Source organism: Bidens hawaiensis, unplaced genomic scaffold (assembly GCF_021521415.1).
Source record: "Bidens hawaiensis isolate Kalapana, Puna unplaced genomic scaffold, B.hawaiensis_p1.1 tig00057791_1, whole genome shotgun sequence".
NCBI lineage: Eukaryota > Viridiplantae > Streptophyta > Magnoliopsida > Asterales > Asteraceae > Bidens > Bidens hawaiensis.
In genome coordinates, this window is record NW_027500421.1 from 16,197 (window position 1) to 41,177 (window position 24,981).

The following is a 24,981-nucleotide window of genomic DNA, read 5'->3' on the forward strand; positions in this document are numbered from 1 at the left end:
TACACCCGAAACAACAATAGTTTCAACCACGCTGGTACCAGTAATCATAACAAAAACCATGGTTGATTCACTACCACTAACACCAACACCACTTCCATTCTCACCATCAACATATTTAACACCACCACCACTTATGTCACTTCTAGAACAAGCAGTACGAGCATCAGGAACGAGCTCGGCTAAAGCAGATTGTCTCTTTTTTTTCCTTTTTGTGTTTCATCATCATCATCATCATCAAAGTCAATTTAGCTGTGGAAGACTGTTTTTAGTCGTTTCTTCATATCTTCAATATCTTCATTAGTCAACTTCATGATTTCAACAGCAGCAAGGTTGCGGTTCACGCGAGCTTCATTGACCACGACTTAAGTATCGGTTAAACGTTCATGTTTCTAAATTTGGGCTCTAGGTCGGTCAACTTCGGCTCTCAAGTAAACATTCTCTTCAAACAATATTCCAATGTTCCATGAGGAACCTGATTCACTCACCAACATACGGACTCAAGACTCAAGACCTTCAACCTCAATTAATGTTCTACAAACCCCTGATTCTAATCCTCTCCTTAATTTTATGCAAGATTTGAGGAGGAATGCATATCATATTCAAGATAGGAGACCCATGATCAAAGGCGAGTCACCTCATCATGACGTTCAACATTCAACAAATATTGATTTGTCAGCAGGGTATGTTGATTGTTGACTTGGTTATGGAGAGTCTCAATCCAGAGTCTTTGACTCTCCATCAGGGCTCTATCAACCTCCCTCTCATGTTCTAACTTGGTAACCTTAGCAGCCAACTCCCTTTTCTCCTTTTCAACCTTCACATTCACCTTCTTTTGTTCTATCACGAAATCGATCATAACCATTTCCCGTTTGGCCCTTTTCTCCTTTAATACTCCTTAAGTGCCTGAATCCTATCCATGGTAGGATCCGTATACACAGGAGGCTTCTTGAACTTACCACTTGACAAGGGGACAACGGAAATGACTAGGGACTTGGTGATTGTGGTTGGTGTAATGGAAAAGATGGATTGGGGTGAGGTATGGGTAGGTATGGTTGTGGTTTGTGTAGCTAAGGATGTTGTTAGGATAGAGGTAGGCTTGAGGGTTCGGTGAATTTTTATGTAATTCTAGGAGAGAGTATGGCTAAGGTAGTAGGTGAGGATGTAAAGGTAGATGGCAAGAAATGTGTGCCCTAAGAGGTGAGGTAAAGGTTGAGCTAAAGGGTGAGGATATGGGTGAGCTTGTCCTAGGAGGTGAAAGAGGTATTTGTTGGATGGGTGAGGTATGGGTTGGTTCAGTTTCTGGTTCAGTTATCTTTAGTAAGAGAAGGCCTTGTATGGGTTGGTGTTGGTGAGAGGGAGTGACTTCCGGAGAAGTTATGGGCGAGTCATGGAGTTTCCTAGAAGTATGTGTGAGTTTGGTTTTGGCTTTGGTTTTGTGTCTTGGCATAGGAACTTGTTTTCCTTTTAAGGATTCTACGGATCGAGACAAGGTGGTGGGTGAGGCTTGGTGTGGGTCTGCATGGGTGGTTTGTGGTGGGGCTTGTGTCACAGTGCAAGCAGGAGGAAAGATTACCTTAACACCTCAGACTTCTTGGAGTCCTTAGCTTTCTTTTAACGTTTGAGGGGCCGATCGGGTTCCTCTTCTTCTTCTGATTGCTGAGACGGACCGCCAGTAGAAGGCTTATTGACATCCTTCCTTTTCTTGTCATGTCTTTTCTTGGTTCGTTGTTCACCCTCAACCTCTGTATCTGACTTAGCAGCCTCACTATCAGGCTCTTGTTCATCAGTGTTTCACCATCATTAACACCATTGTCTCCACTATCATCATCATCATCATCATCATCATCATCATCATCATCATCATCATCTTCTTCTTCTTCACTCGTTTCTTCACTCTCAGGTTTGGTCTCAGCAAATAAACCGAACTTTGTACCAGGGACATCTCCTTGATACTTGTAACCACTACAACTAGCAGGAACCAACATAGCCTTGAAGACAGCCTACTTCACCATCTTAGCATGGTGAGGCTCAGTAGGTGGTATCTCGTTTCCGTCATCATCAAACATTTTCCGGGTAAACAGGCCTTGGAACTTTTGGCATCAATTCATCGAGAATAAGTTGCACCAACCTTGGACACATCATCTAATTGTTCTTTGAATGCACGTTTGATTGCGTGCATTTAAAGAACCACTTGGACTATTTGAAATCAACCTTGTTCGTCAAACATGCTATTATTCCAACCCACTCCGTCTTAAGCTTATCAAAACCTCTTTTCTGCTCAGACAGACAATTTTGCGTGACTTAAAACAGAACTTCCAGTACGGAGGCAAATTTCTTTTCTCACACGTTGTCTAGACAACATCATACCCGATGTTGGTGACATATCCCTCCAAATCCTTTTTCTGAGTGAGTTCATAATAGAAATGTGGGCATCCTTGATGTGTAGGGATCGACGAACATCATCTTTTGTGATACTTAGCTTTTTCCCTGCCACTAATTTAGTTGTAATAGTATCACCATTCTTTACAGTCCTTTCTTTCGTCCAAAATTACTCAATCCATCATGTATGAATCTTTGGATTTGCAGATATGGCATGCATAAGAGGACATTACCTTAACTCTTTGATCATAGAAATGAACACCTTGTACTTCTTCTTTCATGGATTTTCAAGTGGACAATTTCTGTTATGTTGATGCAAAGATATAAATGAACAAATTATAAGGGATGATTATTGAGTTAGAAAACAAAGATATATATAGAATCAATTGAAATAAAATTAAACTATACAGAAAGAAAAACAAAAAATGTTAAGTAAAATTGAATCGAATCGAGTTTTGATTCAATCGAATCGAATAGACATTTTTCAATTGAATGATTCAGAAATATTCAAGATAAAATGAATCGAGTATAGATAAAACTAATCGAATCGAGTTTCAAATGAATTGAATCGAGTGTCAAAAGAAACGACTCGTCTTGACTTCAGTTCTTTTGTATTTCTGAGATTCGACTCGTCTTGAGTTGGAAATTCGTTTCGAATCAAAAATTGTTTCGAATCAAATTTGAATTCGATTCAAAATAACATGTTGTCCAAAACTCAATTCCACTTAAAACTGGACCAGGTAGTCCCGATTATCACATACTGGCACTCTTTTCACCCAAACTCGATCAACAGTTGGGTCAATTTGACCCTTGACAGCTCGGAAAACCCTAGAGATCTAAAACCTTAACAGGTTTAAACAAAAACTCAATTAAACTCATCAAAAGGTTTATAAAGATGTTGATAACATGTTTTTAACAACAACTAGATCTAATAAAAACAAAGTCCCTTCGATCCATGGACGATTCCGTTATGAACCATGAAGAACAAGGTTAAAGATCAAACAAGGATTTAAACAACATATGTGATATTGCCGAGGGTGAAAGATCCATTTTGATGAATATTAAGTGTGAATTGATAAAAGAAACAAGCAGATTTGATGTTAAGGATTTTGGTTTCTCCTTTATATAGGGTTAGCCTATCTCCCGATAGGGTCAAAACCTCTCGAGTTTTAAACGATTTTACACTCTCAACCTCCGAAATATGAAAATATTTACAAAATTAAACCCGAATAATATTTATACACCGAATCCAAACACTCCAATATATACAAGATATATTTTTGTCAGTCCATTCATGTAGCAACATTTACAATATGGACCGTTATCATAAAGTCATACATAAAAGATAAAACCAATAAATAAAAATAAGAAAAAGAAAGGTAAAGATAAAATTAAAAATAAAAATATACTAAAATTAAAAAAAAATAAAATAAAAAATAAAATGTAATAAAACACACTTAAAAAATGAGAAGCAAAACAAAACAGAAACCAAAACAATATTAAAAAAAATAATGTAAGAGTAAAAATAAAATTAATATTATATATTATAAACTAATTATAATCATTAAAGGTGTTCACAATCTTGTAAGAAAGATCACATTGAATCATGATATCCGTTAACGTTCAAGATCACATTTCTATTTCAATTTATTATGTCAGCAAAGGGGTGCAAATCTTGGTGGAACGAACTTCAACGTGTGTGTACGATTGCAATCATATATTCGATTACAATTAATGAATCATTTGGTTATCATTACATCACGATGTCTCTTGTTCATTTATCACACTCACACATCTGTCTCAACGTTTCTATCAAGGGCAACCGTTAATTGTTGATTCAATCCTTAAAAAGTTTTTACATCTTATAGTTCATTGGTGTTCTTATATGAGTCATCAAAGCCATGAGAATTTATAAACCCTAAATCACTTCAATTATTTTGGTAGGATGATACAAGGAACTAATGCTAAAAATTTAGAAAAAAATTACGACTTCATTTGAATACCTAAAAGATCAAAACAAATCTTGAATGAAAATGAACTGATGTTACATCCCAATGGAATCAAACAAGCCAATATGGAATCTAAAACCTAAATTAGAAAATCAAATCTGAAGATGATTATAGAGGAACATAGAGTGTAACGATGGAGAAAGACACCATGTCGACGATGGTTTTTTGTTGGAAACAGTTTAAATTTAAATATATAGTTTTGGTAGCTAGATCATACAAGGTAGTGATGTTTGGCCGCACCGATAGTTGTGTGTTAAACCTCCATGACGACCAAAAGAAACTCATTATACGACATGTTCTAACATATTTGATTTCAAATCTTACTATTCTATTAAAACAATACAAGATATTATATGGCCTTCAACTAACATGGTTATATAGGATTTCATTTCCCTTCATTGTACCTCCTAACGAAACCTTCCATTATGTCAACTAAGGCAAGTTACTTTTCGAATCTAAGTACCAATTCTTCATAATACGATCCAAATACCGTAGTCTTCCACCACTTACATTCCCACTCGGGTTGGCCTTGTACAACACCAACTCGAACGCGTACACTCTCGCTTTCTACATGGGGACTCAAAGAGAGCGGTCCGTGAGGCCATGGATCTGGTGATCCAACCGCGGAAAACCGGTCCTCGAATACGTCACATTCTCATTACCCTCTGATGGAAACCTCGTCCTCGCGGAGGCCAATGGCCAGATTGTGTTTCAAACCAACACCGCGAATAAGGGGGTTGTTAGTTTCTCTATACTTGCGAATGGTAACAGTGTGCTTCGTGACGCAAAGGGTAACGTTTTTTTGGCAAAGCTTTGATTACCCGACCAGCACGCTCTTGGTTGGCTAAAGGTTTAGAGTAAAATGAGGTCCGTAAAAGCTCGTGAGCCGGGATTCGATCAAGAACAAAGTTGAATGGGCGTATAGCTTAGTAGTTGAGCCTCAAAGAATGGGTTTGAATTACAAGAACACCATGCGTTACTAGCCATTCATGATCCCTGAATTAATCCAAAACAATGGGACAATTCAAAATGCAACGTCTCAAGTTCCGGAAGCTGAATACCTAGAGAACAATTTGTTGGAAGTTTTAAGTGTGAATGAAGGAAGTGGTAAAGGTTTGTCCCACATCGGTTTGGGAACAAAATAATGAATGGTTTATAAGGTGGAGCCCTTACACCCATTTGAATTCTTTGTGACATGTTTTACCACAAGTTCTACGCGCGCGCAGGGGGGGGGGTGCAAATTTGGGTTTCTGGAATAGAAATTCATCGAACTCGTGCGTTCCGAAAACCTGAGCCCGAGTGAGACGATTTTTTGAATTTGTTTTTGAAATTCAAAACTGGTCCAGTTAACACAATTAATAATCATTAAGAGAATGATTATGACTTTCAGTTTTATAATCTGCACTAATGGTCATTATTTGATATTATTATTATTTAATGGTCATTAACAGTATTGATTATTATTATTGTGATTGTATGGCTATATAAACAGACCAGTTCTTCATTTGTAGACACCAGAACAAACACACTTCATCTTCTTCCTATTGCAGCAACAATATTATTTTCATTTACATTTCAGGCAAGTGTCCGAGTCCGGCAGAGCACCGATTCTGTTTCGAACCGGAGTACCCTGAGAACAGACCGAGAATCTGTTTAAGGGAATTGTGTTAAACACAAGCCCAGTTTAACTACATTGTTTATTTTCTTTTTAATTTTCTGGAATTTATAATACAAGTTTTCCAACAAACTTAAACAGATTACTTATTATTATTCTTGTATTTACATTTCAGAATGGAATCCCAACCCATGAGAGCTTTTGTTTCTGCCATGATGACTACCGATGTTGCTGTCACAACCGGTTTGGTTGCTCCGCTGCCGAGTGCAGTCACGTCTCATGCTGAAAAACCGGAGAAGTTCACCGGTGTGAATTTCAAACAGTGGCAACAAAAGATGTTGTTTTATTTGACCACTTTGAACCTCGCGAGGTTCTTGACTGAAACCGTTCTTCATGTTGATGAAGGGGCAACGGATGTGCTGTCGGTGAGCGCGGTTCAGGCTAGGAATCATTCGGATTTCTTGTGTCGGAACTATGTCTTGAATGGCATGGTTGATGCACTTTATAATGTGTATTGTAAGTCCAAGACTGCCAAAGAATTATGGGAGTCGTTGGACCGCAAATACAAAACCGAAGATGCCGGTACTAAGAAATTCGTGGTGGCTAAATTCTTGGACTTTAAAATGATAGACTCAAAAACTGTTATGAGTCAAGTCTAAGATTTACAAGTTGTTCTTCATGATATTCATGCGGAAGGGATGTCTCTTAATGAGACATTCCAAGTTGCTTGTATCATCGAAAAGCTACCACCAAGTTGGGTCGATTTCAAGAACTATCTCAAGCATAAGCGAAAGGAGATGATCATTTAAGATCTTGTTGTTCGTCTTCGTATTGAAGAAGACAATAAAATTGCTCTAAAAAGAATTGACGGTCCCGGAACAACAAAGGCCAATGTTGTTGAACATGGCCAATCTTCAAAGGGTAAAAATGGTGGAAAGAAAAATCATGGGAAAGGCTTCAACCTTGGTCCTAAGGGGGGAGTTGGGAAGAAAAAGAAGTTCCAATGAACTTGCTACAATTGTGGAAAGCAAGGCCATAGGGCAATGATTGCAAGCTTCCGAAGAAAGAAAATGCTTGACAATTTAACATGGTTCGTGAGGTTGAGAACCTTGTTGCGGTGGTCACGGACCTCTCGATTATGGTCATCGAAGTTAACTTGGTTGGGCAAAATAACAAAGATTGGTGGGTTGATAAGGTGGCTACCCGCCATGTGTGTTTTGACAAAAGTCTCTTTAGCATTTTCAAAGAGGTGACTAATGGAGAAAAGGTGTTTATGGGAAACTCCGCTACGGCCGAAGTCAAAGGTGAGGGGAATGTGGTTTTGAAGATGAATTCGGGAAAAGAACTTACTTTGTCAAATGTGTTGTATGTTCCCGAAATTCGTAAGAACTTGTGTCGGGGTGGCAGTTGAACAAGTTTGGGTTCAAAATGGTGATTGAGTGTGATAAGGTCGTGTTGACCAAAAATGGTGTGTATGTTGGTAAGGGCTATGCCCTTAATGGTATGTTCAAGTTGAATGTAACCGTGTTTAACAATATGAATGAGAATGCTACTAGTTCTACTTATATGCTTGAGTCTTCTAATGTTTGGCATGGTAGACTAGTTCATGTTAATTTTAATTCCATTCGACGTTTGATTAAACTTAAATGCATACCAACATTCGATATCGACTCAAATAATAAATGTGAAACTTGCATTGAAGCAAAAAAAACGAGATCGTCTTTCAAAAAGATTGAACGATTTACTGAACCCCTAGAAATGATTCACACCGATGTGTGTAATCTAAAAGCAATTCCTACTCGTGGTGGGAACAAGTACTTCATAACGTTCATTGATGATAGTACAAGATATTGCTATGTTTACTTACTTAAGAGTAAGGACGAGGCTATTGATAAGTTTATCTTATTTAAAGCCAAAGTTGAGAATCAAATAAATTGAAAAATTAAAAGAGTAAGGAATGACCGAGGAGGTGAATATGTTTCACCTTTTATTGACTTGTGTGAAAAAGAAGTAATCATACATGAAGTCACGCCTCCTTACTCCCCTCAATCAAATGGCATAGCGGAACGTAAGAACCGAACCTTGAAAGAAATGATGACCATGATGATAAGTTCTGGGGTAAGCCCGAACATGTGGGGGGAAGAAATCTTATCGGCTAATTATGTCTTAAACATGATACCGAATAAGAAGAAAGATTTTACTCCATATGAGTTACGGACGAGAATTAAACCACCATATAAATACTTGCGAGTGTGTGGGTGCCTTGCCAAGGTAGTGGTGACTCCACCAAAATGCCTACTAATAGGACCCAAAACCGTGGATTGTGTATTTATAGGATATACCCTTCCCTGTGGTGCATATCGATTTCTTGTGCATGATTCCAAGAATCCCGGAATAAACAATGGCACTATAATAGAATGAAAGGATGCATCATGGTTTGAATATAAGTTCTCATGTTTAGATAAAGGAAAACCGAGCTATTCTAGACCGGTTGAGGAAAGTAGTCAAAACGAAAGAACTGGAGATGAACCTTGGGAACAATCTGAGATAGTGGAGGTTGAAATCAGAAAAAGTAAATGGCAAAGGACTGAAAAATCCTTTGGCCCTGATTTCCTTACCTACATGGTAGAAGAGGAACCTCAAACATATCAACAAGCGGTGAATTCCGCTGAAGGACCTCAGTGGAGGGAGGCCATCAAATGTGAGATAGATTCTATCTTACAAAATCATACTTGGGAACTAGTGGATCTTCTTCAAGGGTGTAAACCACTAGGATATCGATGGATCTTCAAGAAGAAGATGAAACCTGATGGCACCATCGATAAGTATAAGGCAAGGTTGGTGATCAAAGGATATAAACAACGAGAAGGTTTAGATTACTTTGATACATATTCGCCGGTCACGCGAATAACATCTATAAGGTTGGTGCTTGTCATTGCCGCCATTAGAAATTTGGAAGTTAACCAAATGGATGTAAAAACAACTTTCTTGAATGGAAATCTAGAGGAAGAGATTTACATGGAACAACCCAAAGGCTTCATAGCCGTTGGGAAAGAAAAGAAAGTATGTAAACTTGTGAAATCCTTGTATGGATTGAAACAAGCTCCTAAACAATGGCACCAAAAGTTTGATCATGTCATGCTTGATGTTGGGTTTAAAATCAATGAATGTGACAAATGGTTGTACGTGAAGGACACATCCGATGGATATCTCATTTTGTGTTTATACGTAGATGATATGCTCATTGCTGGAAGTGATGACAAAATCATAACGTCCACTAAGAACATGTTAAAAGCAAGATTTGACATGAAGGACATGGGTTTGGCGGATGTGATTTTGGGAGTTAAAATCACACGAACCCAAAATGGACTTGTTTTAAGTCAATCCCATTACGTGAGCAAAATTATTGAGAAGTTTAATGCGAATGACTCTAATGTAGCTAGAACTCCCATTGACACGAGTCAACATCTAGCTAAGAATAGAGGTGAACCCGTTAACCAGTTGGAATACTCAAGAATTATTGGCAGCTTGATGTATCTTATGAGTTACACTAGACCCGACTTAGCATATGCTGTGAGCAAGCTAAGTAGATACACAAGTAACCCAAGTTCAAGTCATTGGAACTGTGTGATTCGGTTGCTTCGGTACCTAAGATACACTAGAGAATACGGGTTACATTATAACAGATATCCTGCAGTTGTCGAAGGACATTGTGCTGCAAATTGGATATCTGACACGAATGATTCCAGAGCAACAAGTGGTTATGTATTCACACTTGGAGGTGCTGCTATATCGTGGAAATCGTCTAAACAAACGGTTATAGCTAGATCCATGATGGAATCAGAATTCATCGCCCTAGATAAAGCGGGCGAAGAGGCAGAATGGTTACGTTAATTTGTTGAGGATATACCAAGATGGCCTAAGCCGGCATCGGCCATCTGTATACATTATGATAGCCAATCGGAAATTGGCAGAGCTCATAGCACAATGTATAATGGTAAGAATAGACATATTAGACGTAGACATAATACGGTACGACAACTAATATCTACTGGAATTATCATTGTTGACTACGTGAAGTCAAAGGATAATATTGCGGATCCGCTAACAAAAGGCCTAAGTAGAGAGTTAGTTTAGAAGTCGTCCATGGAAATGGGACTGAAGCCCTTGAAAAATTAAAGTTCATACGAAGAAAACCTAACTCAACAGACTGGAGATCCCAAGAGTTGAGTTCAATAGGAAAACCTACTTGTATGAATTAGTACGGTCACTGGGGGGGGGGGATAACCCTACAATTTTAAAAGGGAGTTTACCACGTGGCAAGGTAACCTTCCTAGTCCATTCCTAAAAGTGACAAGTGTGAGGCTAAGCATATGGCTTTTAATTATTCGACCAAGGTAGTCATACATGGTGATCACCTATGTGAGAGAAAAGTGTGGTCGCTTCGAAGGGTGTTGTTGGGCACAACACTTAATAGCTCTCGCAGAACCAGGCGCATGTTCATGACCATAACAAACATAACTATGAGGACTTGACTTTGTCAGGGAGAGTCTTGTGTGAAGTGTATTTTCGTCTACACAAACGGCAGACGAGTTCAAAGATATCACTGTCTACTCAGAGCCAGTGGGCTAAGTATGCTTCATAAGCAAAGGTTCAAAGGATAACACCTACATATTGTATGCAAGATTCAACTGTTGAAATCTAATTGGAATAATGTTGTTGTTTCGACCTCCATTCATGTGGGGGATTGTTGGAAGTTTTAAGTGTGGATGAAGGAAGTGGTAAAGGTTTGTCCCACATCAGTTTGGGAACAAAATAATGAATGGTTTATAAGGTGGAGCTCTTACACCCATTTGAATTCTTTGTGACATGTTTTACCACAAGTTCTACGCGCGCGCAAGGGGGGTGCAAATTTGGGTTTCTGGACTAGAAATTCATCGAACTCGTGCGTACCCGCACGTCCCGCGGGCACGAATGCAACTCCGAAAACCCGAGCCCGCGTGAGACGATTTTTTGAATTTGTTTTTGAAATTCAAAACTGGTCCAGTCAACACAATTAATAATCATTAAGAGAATGATTATGACTTTCAGTTTTATAATCTGCACTAATGGTCATTATTTGATATTATTATTATTTAATGGTCATTAACAGTATTGATTATTATTGATTATTATTATTGTGATTGTATGGCTATATAAACAGACTAGTTCTTCATTTGTAGACACACCAGAACAAACACACTTCATCTTCTTCTTATTGCAGCAACAATATTATTTCCGTTTACATTTCAGGCAAGCGTCCGAGTCCGGCAGAGCACCGATTCTGTTTCGAACCGGAGTACCCTGGGAACAGACCGAGAATCTGTTTAAGGGAATTGTGTTAAACACAAGCCCGGTTTTACTACATTGTTTATTTTCGTTTTAATTTTCTGGAATTTATAATACAAGTTTTCCAACACAATTTTCACGAACTTGATTGTAAAGTTGTGAATCTTCCCACGTTATATCGTACAACATCAATATATATGGGACGAGTTCTGCATAATAGCTCGTTATCTTATCTCCGACTAGGCATCGATGGGAACCTACAAGTCTACACTTACCGCCGTGGGGTGCGTGGATAGGCGTGGAATCTATTGTACACTTTGTTTACGAACAAGGTTGGATTCCAACTTGATGACGAGTGTCGGTTACCAAATCGGTGCTGGAAGTTTAGGCTTGTTGAGGATAGTCAGTGTGTCAGATGCCCTGCGCCTAACGGGGTGTTTGCGTAGAGAAAAGACCATGACTCGAAGTCACCAGGTTGTAGTGGTTTTACGTATTATCAGCTTAAAGGGGTGGACTATTTCATGGTTAAGTATACATCTGGGACTGGACTGGTGAAAAGGAGTGATTGCGAGAGCAAATGCACGAAGAATTGCAAGTGTTTGGGTTATTTTTATCATACGGATAGTTCGAGGTGTTGGATCGCTTGCGAGTTGAAGACGGTTGACAAGGGTCAGGAACTCGACTAGTTTGGCATATATTAAAACACCCGTTCGCTAGATACGGGTTTTACTTGAAACTGGGAATAAATGAGGTTAAGATGTATGTTTGTAACCTTCCTATGTGTGTTTTGTATTTAGATGATATTTTTCGTCTGTATTATCATAAACGAAAGTAAATGATCTATAACATGCCTTTATGAGGACCTTATCCTCATATGATCGATATAAACAACTATATACTATATTATTTGAGTTAAGAAACAATTCAACGTGGAGTTGATTCATTGACAAAGGCAAAACATTCAAAAATATGTGGGTGTAAGAAAGATTTAATACATACATACAGAAAACAATGATTTAAAAGATAATCACCGTAAAAAAAATGTTAAAAACAAAGAACAACAAATCCACATATTTTATCGTAACATAATAGACAAGAAGTCAAATTTCTCAGGATCAGTTGGCATATGAGAATGAGGTGCACTTATTCTCAATTAAATGCCTTGGGTTTCAAGAATGGAGGCGCCTAATAAGTTCATTTAAACAACTCATGATCAAAATTTTGTTTGAACGAAAAATGTATAAAGCCTTACGATTAGAGGTAATCTGATGAGAGAAAGCGACCCATACGCTAGCAATCAAGAAGTCAATTTGAGTCATTTGTTTTCGTTGACTGTTAAGCAATTGATCGTTGTTTTAATTTTAAACATCATATTTCTTTTTCTTTTTAGTTTCAACTATTTACTCAAAGGACCTCTCTCATATAGACATGTAAACAAACAATACGTTCAATGACCGGTTTATGAATTGTTCAGTGAAAAGTTTGTTTATGTTCGTTCACTTAAACGTATTAACATGGACAAAAAATTTGTGTTAATTTATTTTAACGAACGAACATGAACACATGTTTCATTCATTTATTTATATTCGTGAACGTTTTTTACGTTCGTTTATTTATGTCCGTTTAAGTTTGCTTTGTTTGTATATGATTTCATAAAATTTTATTTTATTTGCAAATTTCTGTGTATGAACACTTATAGCCTAAAGAGTGTGTAAATGACGCTTATAATCGATCTTGGGCTATGGAAATAACTAGTCGGGCAGGTGCTTAGTTACAAAGATATATAAGTTCAATTTTTTGTATAACCCAAAGTGTGATGGATTGTTACTTAATTGGGTTCTTGATCGTTTGGATCTTAGTGGGTATTTTTTTAAGATAGTTTTTACATTCAAAAAATATATAGGAAACAAGCCCAAACTTAGTTTTATAAGGGCATACTCAAATTGTTTAGTGTCAAAAAATGATAATCAGAGAAGAGTACAACTGAATTTATCTCTTGTACTCAACCAAAATTACAACCTGATCAACTACAAATCATCAATTCAATGATTTGTACAAACACTCAACAATCTAACAAATAACGAATCTAAAACAACTCGAACAAGACTCAAACCCTAGATCAAACCCTAGATTGAACAGACTCTTCTAACACCTTTTTGAGAGAAAATAATATGAGCGTTTCACAAAACAATAATTGCAAAATCTTTTTTATATATTATATATACACTCTGCTCCAACCACTTTGACCGGCTAACATACCTGGACCCGCAATGTGCTACAAGCCCATCTTCATGCTACAGTCCATTAGTCTTCTTAAGCAATCAAAGCCCAAATATTATAAGCAGCCCAAAACCTCGTACACGTATATTGAATTCAGTTAGTAAATATTTATATACCTTATTTTAAACACCCCCCCCCCCCCCCACACACACACAAAATTCAATGACTAAAAACATAAAAAAAAACATAAATGATTACAAAGCTCTATGTGTTAACCAATTAATAATCCTTTAGTAAACACATCCGCTATTTACTTATCAGCTTTAACAGCTATTGTTTTAATTATACCTTTAGATATCTTATCCGTTAAGAAAAACAAATCTATTTCAAAATGTTTTGTTCTTTCATGAAAACAAGGATTGGCGACAATAGAAATTGCAGCCAAGTAGTCACAAAATAGGTTAACAGGAAGACTAACATTTATATGAAGCTCTGCGAATGCTAACAGATTGACCAACCACATTATTTCAGATGTTGTAGCACACATTGCGCAGTATTCCGATTCAGCAGAAGACCTTGAAACGGTTAACTGCTTTTTTACTTTTCCATGCAACTAAATGTCTTCCCAAAGATACACAATAACTTGTCTCTAAACATTTAGCCCAGTCTGAATCTGAGTATGCTCTCAGATCAATTGTATCACTCTTAGTGAATAAGACTTCTTTACTAGGAGCACCCGTTAGATTTCTCAAAAGTCGTAAAGCAATTTGTAAGTGTGAATTATAAGGCTTGTGAATATACAGACTTAAATAATGCACATCATATGCAATATCGGGTCTAGTATGAGACAAATATATCAGTTTACCTACAAGCTTTTGATAACCGGTTATATTGGTTTGTGTTACTGAATTCTTTTTGCACATATTTGTGATCACAAAATGTTGTTCTAGTGGACAACTAACTGGTTTACATACTGTCATGCCATATCCAGCTAGATGATCTAGACAATATTTTATTTTCAATAAACAAATACCCTCATCAGTTATGATTACTTCAATACCAAGAAAATATTTAAGATCACCGAGATCTTTTATTAAAAATTTAGTTTTAAGAAACTTTTTTACTTTACTTATTTCTTTATTACAACTACCAATTATTACAATATCATCAACATAAACAAGTAAAACAATAAACGCATAATTAAACATGTTGATGTATATAAAAATATACATCTTTTAAGTATCAAATAATTTCTAAAAACTGCAACTTCTATCTTATAATATAGTTCAAATAACTACTTATCATGTAAAATATATTTTCAGGAACATCCAAGCCTCAAACGAAGAAACAAATGAAAAATGAAGAAAAATCAAAGAAAACAGCAAAACGCACCCCCATGCTTCATGGAACATGCCCCATGCTTTCCTGTGCAAGAAAAGATAAAAATCTGCAAGAAAAGACAAAATACTGGACAGCTGGACACGAGGCCGTATTTTAGGGAACATGGGGTTGTGGTCACCTTTCAGAAAAGACAAAAGAAAATATAATAGATACCCAAAATCATGGGGTCATGCCTTACAAAGCACGCCTCAATGGTGAGTCGGCATGTACGATCTGACAGTGCATTTAATGCGACTGGAAACCTGGACATGGGGGTGTGCCTCACTGGACACGAGGCCGTGCCTGATCACCCAGACAACCTATAAATAAAGGTGCATATTGCATTCAAAAAGGTGTGCATGGAGAGAATTTTATACGTGTTTCACTTATAAAACACTCACTTTACACTCATATTGAAGATCTTGTGGAGAGTTTGAAGGCTTAGAGGTCATAATCATCATCCATCATCATCATCATCATCCATCACCATTAAAGAAGGAATATTCTTCCATTTTTTGTTAGATTGTTCTAGTTTAATCATGTGTCTGTTATCTTCGTCTCCTTTGATGTTTTATGAATAAGCTTTGTTTTACTTGATGATTATATTAAATATGTGATTTAGTTCTAGTAAAGTACATGGTTATGTTGCAATTTTCTTTGATGAAATTTTTTTTGTCACTTTAACTCAAAAAATCAAGATTGATGATTAACAATCTTTCATGATTCAATCATGTTCTTGGAGACTAGAAAGGGTAAAAATAATATCTTTATAACTTATCTAAGATAAAACATAGATCCTTATATTGTACTAAGAAATTATGAGATATAAGTATGATCTTTCTCTAGTTTTGATAATTCTGTAATAACATTGTTAACACGATTTCTTAGGTTATCATGCTAGTTAAAGAAATCATATGCTAAAGGAATTTGTAATTATAATCTACTTAAATCAACCACGGGGAGGTTTCTTTGATGAAATTTTTTTTGTCACTTTAACTCAAAAAATCAAGATTGATGATTAACAATCTTTCATGATTCAATCATGTTCTTGGAGACTAGAAAGGGTAAAAATAATATCTTTATAACTTATCTAAGATAAAACATAGATCCTTATATTGTACTAAGAAATTATGAGATATAAGTATGATCTTTCTCTAGTTTTGATAATTCTGTAATAACATTGTTAACACGATTTCTTAGGTTATCATGCTAGTTAAAGAAATCATATGCTAAAGGAATTTGTAATTATAATCTACTTAAATCAACCACGGGGAGGTTTTATGACTAAATTATAACCACCCGAAGTTGTTAAAATTGGTATTTGAGAAATCGAAGTCAATCCTAATCTTTATACTTTACTTAAACTACTTGCTTACTTAAATTGACATTCTCGTGGTAGACATGAAGTTATGCGTGCTAGTTTCTTTTATGTCATAGGGTAAGTTCACTTAGAAATGAGAGACTATTCTATTACTAGGTTTGTTACCTGTGTAGCACATGGGTTAAAATAAGTAATTTTTTGTTAAATAATAACATAATGTGAAATACTAAAAAAATGTATCACATATATAAAGATATATTATACGGTAAAAAAAATGTACATTACGCAATTTGGAAATAAAAAGTTGTTAGAAAATTTATAAATCATAAATTATTTCATTGCTATTTTCTATATCAATACTTAGTTGTAAATGGCTACTTTTTAAAACCAATCGTGGATCAAAACTCATTTTAATCTTAAACTATTTTGACATGAACAATGTTTGATACTTTAACTGGTTAAAGAAACCCACCCGTTTCGTATTGGTTACTTATAAAAATCTAGTATTAATAACTAATGCAATATGTTTTATATTAAACAACTTAACATATTTATGATGGTATTAATTCTTTTAAATTAGGATGGAATTTAAAAATTGAAATTAAAATATTAAAAAGAGAAATGTATTTAATATGAGAGAGAGGAGGGAAAATTTTATAAGAATCAATATAGTGACGACATGTGGTATTTAGAAAACTTTATTTATTAATTAGTATAGATACATTATTAAAGCAAGCTTATCACATATTCACTTTATAATCATCAAGAAAGAATAGAGTGGATTCATGATTTTAGATGGTAACCTTCATATAATTGATTTACTCATTTAGAATTTCTCTTCTTGTTCACCTATATTATATATATGTATATGTAATTCTATAAAAGTTTAAAAATCACCCTAAAATGATAATCTTCTCCGGTTAAATTAAATGAAGATTTATTATTAATTAGAAATATTTGTGTCTACGGATCGATACATGGTTCTTACCAATACTATTTTACATATACGATAGGTACACTTGCCTATTTTGTGTGCGGTTAGTCTTAGTAGAAATCACTTTTATAAATTTAAAACACGATCTTTACGACAACTAAATCCATCATATTTAAATTAAATGACACACCGCAGCACACATGTCATACCCCCATCTAAGGCCTAGGAGTATGACCAACAGTTGGTACCACAATTGTAAATAAATCAGAGTTACGTTTGTAAGCGGAAGTCTTATTAAACTTTAAGGATCAAAATGTAACAAATATATATATATATATTTATATTTAAAATACGGGATTATAAAAATACCCGTTTAAGTTATAACAAAATGTATTATTTGTTTTACATTACAAACCACCATTTAAGGTTTTACAAAACAAAATCCGAGCCATCGGATAATCATAATACTTCGTTATTCCAAGCTCTAACTTTGTTCACCTGCAAAAATGTAAATAAAATACGTCAGCAATGAATGCTGGTGAACACGCTGACGCAAAAATAATTTCTTTTACTTTATTACCCCTCGAGACTACGGCTGCCTCGGCCCATCGTGGCTTAGGAATAACAAAGTCAAACAACACATTATCAATTCGAGCCTCTATTCTAGGTCACCTCAGCAAATACTGCAGCGTTCGACTTAGTTAAGTACCCGTAAATATAAACATAAGGTCGTACTCCCTGCAGGAGAGCGTCCTACGACCAAGGGTGGTGCGATATGCCCATCGCGTAGTACCACCTATATAAGGATCCAGATACACGTATACCACAGCCTGAGGGCTAGGTTTATACCCTTATTTATAACGGTTTTAGGAACACGTAGTTCCTTGTAAACAATTTCACATAACATGTTTGACTCGTTTGAAAATAAGTTTCTAAATTTTGGGGGCGTATTCACCTTGTCGCTTTGGGATCGGCTTCACTCACCATCCGAGTGTCTTTCCCTTATTTATCTCGCACCTATAGTACGAGTATAAACATTTGTTAGTCGGATATACAATCCGGCTTAAGACCTTTAGTCTTATTTTATATCTCAACCTCGATGAACCTTTAGTTCATTTTCTTTTACTTAAAAACCTTTAGTTTAAAATTTATAAATCTTTAGTTTATATAAAAACCCGACATTTCTTCTTCTCTAAGAAACGTATTCCTTTTCTTTTGTTATTTAAGAATACTCATTATTGCTTAAATAATATTTTCATAACAACTTACACACACATATATATATATATATATTCACAATTCATCCTTTTTACCATTCATTCTTTTATTCCTTTCTTTGTTATGTTTATATCTCTTTTATCGAGATATCGAGTATAACCTCGACTTAAGGCTTAAACCTTGAATATTATATTATATTATATTATATTGATTTGTCGTTACGCCTAACCTTATTGGCGTATTGGAAACCCTATGAACTCAAGCAGCACTCCAACGCCGCTTCACTTCTCGACCAATTCTTTTCTCGATACACAAATAGATGAACGCCAATCTTCAATACACGTTGGCACGTTTCCCAAGACTCATCGTCATAATAACAAACACCTTCTTGGTATTTGGGTATAGGGTGGCACAACTTCAAGGAAACGTAGGTATACAAACGAGGGATCGGGGCACGCTTATCGAGGTGGATCGTTAATATAATTGTTGAGATTTAGTGAGATGTCAGAGAGAGAAAGCAAAGTTGAGTTTTGGTGTGTGAAATGGAGAACCCGGACCTTGCTATTTATATACATGAAATTGGATCCCATCGCGGTAATCGATGGGTCCCTGGGCTGATCTATCGCGTATCGCGATATAGGTCTGTCGAGTCATGGGGTAGGTCTGCCACGTGTTGACACGTGGCAGCAGTGTTGCCACGTGGCAGCAGGTGATGCCACCGTGTGCCACGTGGAACACGTGTCACGCTGTGTCAGAAGCCTCATCGCGGTACGAGATGGGCTTATCCTTTTGTCTATCGCGTATCGCGATAGGACAAGAAATCAGAATTTTCATTTTAAACCCTAAGGTTTGGAATTTTGCATTTTCAGTCCCATAACTTTGGAAAGTTGGCAGAATTGATCCCTAGACTTTGAAAAGTTTACATTTTGAACCCGAAATTTTCTCGATGTTACATCCTCCGCACCTTGAAATAAATCTCGTCCTCGAGATTGCTTTACAAAAACAAATGGGGGTATTTCTTTTTCATTTTCGATTCGAGTTCCCAAATATATTCGGGCCCTCTACGCGAGTCTCATTTAACTTTCACAATTTTCAACGTTCTTCTTTTTAATTTCTTTGTTTTCGAATCTTCTATTTGTATTGGACGTTCTACAAATTTTAAGTTCTCGTTTATTTCAACGTCTTTTAATGGCATAGTCAAAGATTCATCGGTCAAGCATTTTCGCAGATTCGAAACGTGGAATACATTGTGTATCCCTTGCATTTCCTCGGGCAGTCACAACGGTATGCAACAGTGCGATTCGTTCGAGTACCTCGAAAGGTCCAACGAATCGAGGACTTAACTTTCCTTTCTTACCGAAGCGAACAACGCCTTTCCAAGTCGAGACTTTCAACAAAACTTTGTCACCAACTTTGAATTCCAACGGTTTACGACGAACATCGGCGTAACTCTTTTGGTGATCACGTACCGTCTTAAGTCGTTCTCTGATTTGGAGAATCTTGTCGGTGGTTTCTTGGACTATCTCAGTTCCAGATAATTGATTATCTCCGGTTTCAGACCAACACACGGGCTTCCTATACTTTTGACCATATAACGCTTCAAATGGTGCGGCTTGAATACTCGTGTGATAACTATTGTTATACGAAACTTCCATTAGGGGTAAGTGGTCATCCCAACTTCCACCTAAGTCTATCACACAAGCGCGGAGCATATCTTCCAACGTTTGAATCGTCCTTTCACTTTGCCCATCGGTTTGCGGATGATAGGCAGTGCTAAGGTTAAGTTTCGTACCATGAACTTGTTGGAAGATTTTCCAAAAATGAGACGTTAAACGACTGTCTCGATCAGAGATTATAGACAACGGTACTCCATGCAAAGCAACGATGTTGTTCACATAAATACGCGCTAGTCTATCCATTGTGTACGACTCATTGATGGGTATAAAATGTGCGGATTTCGTCAATCGATCCACAATTACCTAAATAGCATTGTGTTGTCTAGTCGTCTTTGTGAGTTTGGTAATGAAATCCATAGTGATTAACTCCCACTTCCATATGGAAAGTTCGGGTTGCTGAAGCAGTCCCGATGGCTTTTGATGTTCAGCCTTGACTTGTAAGCAAGTTAAACATTTCGCAACATGCGAAGCGACATCCCTTTTCATTCCATTCCACCAATAGTTTTCTTTGAGATTGTGGTACATTTTATCACTTTCAGGATGCATCATATACTTAGATTTGTGAGCTTCATTCAAGATTTTCTCTCGCAAACCTCCAACGGTTGGTACCCAAATTTTATTACCGAGTCTAAGGATATCATCGTCACCCTTGACTAATGAGTCAATGGTGCCATTACGTTTTTCGTCGGAGATTTGGTTCTCATTGATCGCTTGAGTTTGTGCGGATTTGATTTGTTCGATGAGATCAATTTGGAGTTCTAGGCGCAACGATCGGACTCTTTTGGGCTTTTCATGTTCTTTACGACTTAAGGCATCAGCCACGACATTGGCTTTACCTTCATGGTAAGCAATCTCGCAATCAAAGTCGTTGAGAGCTTCCATCCAGCGTCGTTGGCGCATGTTAAGCTCTTTTTGATCAAAAATATGTTTCAAACTTTTATGATCAGTGTACACAGTAAATATTACTCCGTAGAGATAGTGCCTCCATATCTTCAGTGCAAAGATTATGGCGCCAAACTCTAGATCGTGAGTCGTATAGTTCTTTTCGTGTACTTTGAGTTGACGAGAGGCGTAAGCGATTACTTTCTTTCGTTGCATTAGTACACATCCCAAGCCGGAGTGAGATGCATCACTGAATACTACGAAATCCTTAGTACCTTCTGATAAGGCCAGTATAGGTGCTTGAGTAAGTTTTTGTTTGAGTATATTGAACGCCTCTTGTTGCTTTGTTCCCCATTCATATTTAATGTTCTTACGAGTTAAGGAGGTTAGGGGAACAGTGATTCGAGAAAAGTTTTCAATGAACCTACGGTAATAGCCGGCCAATCCTAAGAAACTTCGAATTTCGGTTGGCGACTTTGGAACCTCCCACTTAGAGATAGCTTCAATCTTAGCGGGGTCCACTTGAATACCGTTGACGTTGATGATGTGACCAAGAAATTACACCTCGTGCAACCAGAACTCGCATTTTGAGAACTTGGCGTACAAGTTTTCGGTTCTAAGAATTTCAAGCAAAGTTCGGAGGTGGACTTCATGATCGGCTTTTGACTTTGAATAAATAAGTATGTCGTCGATGAATACGATAACAAATTTATCCAAGTAAGGCTTACAGATTCGGTTCATCATGTCCATGAACGCAGCTGGGGCATTAGTAAGTCCAAACGGTATGACCGTGAACTCATAATGTCCATACCTTGTTCGATAAGCAGTTTTCGGAATATCCTTGGATTGAACTTTGAGTTGGTTATAACTGGAACGAATATTGATTTTAGAAAAGAAGCTAGCACCTTGAAGTTGGTCAAAAAGATCATCGATTCGAGGGAATGGGTAACGATTCTTAATTGTGACTTTGTTTAATGCACGATAATCGATACACATACGCATGGACCCGCCCTTCTTTTTGATGAATAGAATTGGCGCTCCCCAAGGTGATGAACTTGGTTGAATGAAGCCTTTCTCAAGAAGCTCATCGAGTTGTTTCTTCAACTCCTTCATTTCGGTTGGTGCTAAGCGATATGGAGCTTTGGCGATCGGAGTAGTACCGGGAATGAGATCGATCCTAAATTCTACTTCGCGATCGGGAGGAATTCCAGGAATCAGGAAAGACATCGGAAAAGTCGGAGACGATAGGAACGTCTTTGATTTCTTTTAGCTTTGACTCTTTAGTGACGTAGGCCATGAATGCGAGGCATCCTTGATTCAAACATTTTTTAGCCCTAATCATGGAAATTATGCTAACTTGACCAGCGTCTTTGTCCCCTTCTATTCGAATTGTTCGTTTATCAGGGGCTTGAAGTTCAACGGTTTTGCTATTGCAGATGATATGAGCATGGTTGTCGGATAACCAATCCATACCAAGTACAATATCAAAGCTAGCCAGACTCATGGGCAACAAACAGATAGGTAAAAGATAACCAGCTAGAAGTATTTTTCCGTTTTCAAGGGCTTCGGAGATTTTAACGATTTCGCCACTAGCAGTCTCGACGCTTAGAATTTTATCTAATCTTGTTAATGGTTCGTTTAATAGACTACAAAAACTATAATCTATAAAACTCAAATTGGCACCCGAATCAAATAAAACTCTAGCATAGGTGTCTTTAACCAGAAACGTACCGGTAATGGTTTTCGGCATGTCAGCGGCTTTCTTTGTGTCGAGTACGAAGACTCGAGCGTTTCCTTTCTTGTCCTTGCCACTTCCACCCGCACCACCAGCAGCGGGTTTACTCTTTGTGCACTCGAAACTCAGATGGCCCATTTCCTTTCAATTGTAGCAAGTCATCTTCTTTTTCCAGCAATCACCAGCCGCATGACCCATACGATTGCATGATTCACACACTTTTGGAGGCGGGACGGAGTTGCATCGACCCTTGTGATACCTCCTACAAGTCTTGCATGGTGTGGCGTTTGAATTGAATCGGTTTTGGTTTATGCCTTTGCCCTTGTAGTTGGCGCCTCCACTTGTTCTCCCTTGAGTTGTTGTTGTCGAAACTTTCTTGTCCTCTTCTTTGTTACGAACCATACCGCCCATCAGATAACCAGCTAACTCCATCGCAGAGTCAGCGGTTTGTGGTAAGTGTGACCTTACCATGTCGCGGATTTCCCGTTGCAGTCCCCAAATATATCGAGTGACTTTGCTGGATTCAGGATTCACCAGCCAGGGAACAAGGCGACAGTATTCATGGAACTTGGTATTGTACTCTCGGAGATTTTTCCCTACGACCTTAAGATTGAGAAACTTAGTTTGGATTTGGTCGGTTTCATGCATGGGAAAAAATTATGCCATTAACAATGCTTTAAACTCTTCCCATGTTAGGCCATACATCACATCTCTCCCTTTGCTCATCAACAAGGCATTCCACCACTCAAGCGCCTCTCCTTTAAACATTAAGGCGGAATACTGAATCTTCACCTCATCGGAGCATTTGCTTGTTATCACGATTGTTTCCATTTCCTCAAGCCACCTTACGGTTGTGATGGCTCCTTTATCACCATGGAACTCTTTTGGTCCATAGTATTTGAAATCCTTAAACGAACACCCACAAATTTTGAGTTTCTTGAACTCACGCCTAACTCCACCATCGGCATTAGACTCATGAACACTCTCCTCGACACGAGACGGTTTCAGACGGGATTTAACGGATTTGGAAGGATTAACGGATCGAGAATTTCTAGATTGTCTAGATTGTGATCTAAACTCAGATTCTTCCCTAACCGCTTTCTTGATCATCTTTTGAATTTTATTCATATATTTCTCGGGAATTTCTTCCTCTCGCTCGTTCTCGGGGTCTTTCCCCTTGTCTTTTATTTCTTTTTCTTTTCGAGCATTTTCGTTGTTATTACTTTGTTCAGACATATTTCTTTTTCTTTTTCAACTTATATCTGAAATTTTAACAACGTTTCTTTTATTAAACACCCATTTTATTACACATACATATAAATATATATATATCACAAAAGGATATATATATATACTTATTTTACATACACACACACATATATATATCGTTCTGACGGATGTATATATATTGATCATCCTATCATTACACAAGAACGTTTCAAACGTTCTTTATTACATACATATTACACATATCATACAAAGCTATTTTACATACAACTTCTTCTTCACATCTCTTATCACCATTGCTTTAATCCTTCAAAAACTTCTTCACAACCTTCGTTATTTTGTTGCACTTACGAAGGAGTGTTTCTCCCACCTTCTTCTTTTTCTTTCCTTCCTCGTCCACCTTCTTCCTCCAATCGTCGGTTTCTTGTAGAGCACGATCCAAATGTTCTTCATACGATTGTGGGACTACGTTGGGGTATCCATACTGTGGAGGTGGGTCGCGGTAACCCAATGTCACCATCTCGTAGTGATTCCTCGGTTCTGGATACGGAACGTAAGTCATGTCGGATGCAAGGTAGAGATAGGTTTTAGCAGCACGGTTTTGCTCTCGGATCTCATCAGCTTGTTCTTCTTCTGTTGGGATCACACCTTGGAATGGTGGGAAGCTTGACGAAGTTTGGTTCTTGAGTTTATCAAGGTATTGAACATATGGATCAATGGAATCATAGCTTGGATTTTGGGAAGTGAGTGATCCATCCATTGATATCTCATTAGAATTATCGGGATGCTCTTCTTCCAGTTCCAACTCTTCCTCGAGATCCTCCTCTTCTTCGGGGTCCTCCTCTTCTTCTTCAGGTTCTTCCTCTTCTTTGAGTTCTTCTTCTTCTTCCAGTCCATCTTCCTTCATGGGTTGTATGGTTTCATTGTTTATTGGGAGCATCTGGAAAATTTCACAGGGCATCATTACCCTCATTTTAGGTTTGCGGGACGGTCCTTCACCATTTTTTGGTTGGGAATTGACTTCATTAAAAGTCAATTGTTGTTGATCAGAGAGGTA

At 37.3% G+C, this 24,981-nt stretch overlaps 2 pseudogenes across 1 annotated transcript in view; both read left to right on the plus strand.

Moving 5' to 3' along the window:
• LOC143602032 (EP1-like glycoprotein 3 pseudogene) overlaps positions 1-24,981 on the plus strand; it is a 47,573-nt pseudogene that overhangs the window by 4,218 nt on the left and 18,374 nt on the right. The window lies entirely within an intron of this gene.
• On the plus strand, positions 980-12,048 carry LOC143602035 (EP1-like glycoprotein 3 pseudogene; annotated as a pseudogene).